The 3,565-nt window shown below is 42.3% G+C and overlaps 3 non-coding genes across 3 annotated transcripts; all 3 read right to left on the bottom strand.

Annotated features, from left to right (window-relative positions):
- Positions 1–224: 224 nt before the first annotated feature.
- Positions 225–297, bottom strand: Trnaa-ugc (transfer RNA alanine (anticodon UGC)). The gene has a single exon. It is a non-coding gene; the product is annotated as a tRNA-Ala (tRNA).
- A 2,813-nt stretch (positions 298–3,110) lies between these two features.
- On the bottom strand, positions 3,111–3,183 carry Trnaa-ugc (transfer RNA alanine (anticodon UGC)). The gene has a single exon. It is a non-coding gene; the product is annotated as a tRNA-Ala (tRNA).
- An 87-nt stretch (positions 3,184–3,270) lies between these two features.
- Positions 3,271–3,343, bottom strand: Trnaa-ugc (transfer RNA alanine (anticodon UGC)). Its single transcript has one exon. It is a non-coding gene; the product is annotated as a tRNA-Ala (tRNA).
- Between the last annotated feature and the right edge of the window lie 222 nt (positions 3,344–3,565).

Consider the following 3,565-nt stretch of genomic DNA (forward strand, 5'->3'; position numbering starts at 1 on the left):
TTTTCACTTTAGTATAAGTGACATGAATTGGGAGAGAGAAAAAGAAAAAAATGGATGTGCTTGGAGAGTCCGGGCATCGATCTTGGTACCTCTCGCATGCAAAGTGAGCGATCTACCAACTGAGCTAATTTCCCAACCTTGGACAAAAAAAAGCTCGCTGATTTTCACTTTAGAATAAAGTGAGCCGAACGAAGTGAGAGAGAAAAAGAAAAATTGCAATTGTCTGGAGAATCCGGGTATCGATCCCGGTACTTTTCGCATGCAAAGCGAGCGCTCTACCAACTGAGCTAATTCCCCAAACACCAAAACAAAACTAGCTGATTTTCACATTAGTATAATTGAGCTGAACCGAGAGAAAGAGAAAAAGAAAAAAGGCAATTGCTTGGAGAATCCTGGTATCGAACCCGGTATCGCATCCTGGTATCGCATGCAAAGGAAGCGCTCAAACAACTGAGCGAATTCCACAACATAGGAGAAAAGCTCGCCGATTTTCACTTTAGTATAAGTGAGCTGAACCGAGAGAGAGACAAAAAAAAAAAAATGGAATTGCTTGGAGAATCCTGGTATCTATCCAGGCACCTCTCGCATGCAAAGCGAGCGCTCTACCAAATGAGCTAATTCCCCAACCATGGAAAAAAAAAAAGGCTTGTTGATTTTAACTTTAGTATAAGAGAGGTGAACCGAGGGAGAGAGAAAAAGAAAGATATGCAATTGCTTGGATAATCCAGGTATCGAACCCGGTACCTCTCGCATGCAAAGGAAGCGCTCTAATAACTGAGCGAATTCCCCAGCCTTAGAAAAAAAAAGCCCGTTAATTTTCACTTTAGTATAAGGGAGGTGAACCGAGGGAGAGAGAAAAAGAAAAAATGGATTTGCTTGGAGAGTCCGGGTATCGATCTCGGTAACTCTCGCATGCAGAGCGAGCGATCTACCAACTGAGCTAATTCCCAAACCTTGGAGAAAAAGCTCGCCCATTTTCACTTTAGAATAAGTGAGCCGAACCAAGAGAGAGAGAGAGAAAAAGAAAAAATGCAATTGTCTGGAGAATCCGGGTATCGATACCGGTACATCTCGCATGCAAAGGGAGCGCTCTACCAACTGAGATAATTTTCCTACTTTGCAAAAAAATCTCGCAGATTTTCACTTTAGTATAAGTGACATGAAATGGGAGAGAGAGATAAATAAGAAATGCAATTGCTTGGAGAATCCTGGTATCGATCCCGGTACCGCTCGCATGCAAAGCAAGCGATCTACCAACTGAGCTAATTCTCCAACTTTTGAAAAAAAAAGCTCGCTTATTTTCACTTTAATATAAGTGAGGTGAACCGAGGGAGAGAGAAAAACAAAAAATGGATTTGCTTTGAGAATCTGGGTATCGATCCCGGAACCTCTCGCATGCAAAGCGAGCGCTCCACCAACTGAGCTAATTCCCCAATCATCGAAATAAAACAGCTGATTTTCACTTTAGTATAATTGAGCTGAACCGAGTGAGAGAGAAAAAGAAAAAATGCAATTGCTTGGAGAATCCAGGTATCGAACCCGGTATCTCTCGCATGGAAAGGAAGCGCTCAAACAACTGAGCGAATTCCACAACATAGGAGAAAAGCTCGCCGATTTTCAATTTAGTATAAGTGAGCGGAACCGAGAGAGAGACAAAAAAAGAATGGAATTGCTTGGAGAATCCGGGTATCTATCCAGGCACCTCTCGCATGCAAAGCGAGCGCTCTACCAAATGAGCTAATTCCCCAACCTTGGAGAAAAAGTACGCCGATTTTCACTTTAGAATAAGTGAGCCGAACCAAGAGAGAGAGAAAAAGAAAAAATGCAATTGTCTGGAGAATCCGGGTATCGATCCCAATACCTCCGCATGCAAAGCGAGCGATCTACCAACTGAGCTAATTCCCCAATCATCGAAAAAAACTAGCTGATTTTCACTTTAGTATAATTGAGCTGAACCGAGAGAGAGAGAGAAAAAGAAAAAATGCAATTGCTTGGAGAATCCGGGTATCGATACCGTTACATCTCGCATGGAAAGGGAGCGCTCCACTAACTGAGCTAATTCCACAACATAGGAGAAAAGCTCGCCGATTTTCACTTCAGTATAAGTGAGCTGAACCGAGAGAGAGAGAAAAAAAAATGGAATTGCTTGGAGAATCCGGGTATCTATCCAGGCACCTCTCGCATGCAAAGCGAGCGCTCTACCAAATGAGCTAATTTGCCGACCTTGGAAAAAAAAAGCTTGTTGATTTTCACTTCAGTATAGGGGAGGTGAACCGAGGGAGGAGAGAAAAAGAAAATTTGCAATTGCTTGGTGAATGCGGGTATCGATACCGGTATTTCTCGCAGGCAAAGCGAGCGCTCTACCAACTGAGATAATTCTCCAACTTTGCAACAAAAGCTCGCTGATTTTCACTTTAGTATAAGTGACATGAATCGGGAGAGAGAGATAAATAAAAAAATGAAATTGCTTGGAGAATCCTGGTATCGATCCCGGTACCGCTCGCATGCAAAGCGAGCGATCTACCAACTGAGCTAATTCTCCAACTTTTGAAAAAAAAAGCTCGGTGATTTTCACTTTAATATAAGTGAGGTGAACCGAGGGAGAGAGGAAAATAAAAAATGGATTAGCTTGGAGAATATGGGTATCGATCCCGGTACCTCTCGCATGCAAAGCGAGCGCTATACCAACTGAGATAATTCTCCAACTTTGCGAAAAAAGCTCGCTGATTTTCACTTTAGTATAAGTGACATGAAATGGGAGAGAGAGATAAATAAAAAAATGAAATTGCTTGGAGAATCCTGGTATCGATCCCGGTACCGCTCGCATGCAAAGCGAGCGATCTACCAACTGAGCTAATTCTCCAACTTTTGAAAAAAAAAGCTCGCTGATTTTCACTTTAATATAAGGGAGGTGAACTGAGGGAGAGAGAAAGACAAAAAATGGATTTGCTTGTAGAATATGGGTATCGATCCCGGTAGCTCTCGCATGCAAAGCGAGCGCTCTACCAAGTGAGATAATTCCCCAATAATCGAAAAAAAACTAGCTGATTTTCACTTTAGTATTATCGAGCTGAACCGAGAGAGAGAGAAAAAGAAAAAATGCAATTGTCTGGAGAATCCGGGTATCGATCCCGGTACATCTCGCATGCAAAGCGAGCGCTCTACCAACTGAGCTAATTCCCCAATCATCGAAATAAAGTTGCTGATTTTCACTTTAGAATAAGTGAGCCGAACCAAGAGATAGAGAGAAAAAGAAAAAATGCAATTGTCTGGAGAATCCGGGTATCGATCCCGGTACCTCTCGCATGCAAAGCGAGCGCTCTACCAACTGAGCTAATTCCCCAATAATCTAAAAAAGCTTGCTGTTTTTCACTTTAGTATAATTGAGCTGAACCGAGAGAGAGAGAAAAAGAAAAAATGCAATTGCTTGGAGAATCCAGGAATCGAACCCGGTACCTCTCGCATGCAAAGGTAGCGGTCTACCAACTGAGCTAATTCTCCAACTTTTGAAAAAAAAAGCTCGCTTATTTTCACTTTAATATAAGTGAGGTGAACCGAGGGAGAG

Source organism: Octopus bimaculoides, unplaced genomic scaffold (genome assembly GCF_001194135.2).
Source record: "Octopus bimaculoides isolate UCB-OBI-ISO-001 unplaced genomic scaffold, ASM119413v2 Scaffold_257693, whole genome shotgun sequence".
Lineage (NCBI taxonomy): Eukaryota > Metazoa > Mollusca > Cephalopoda > Octopoda > Octopodidae > Octopus > Octopus bimaculoides.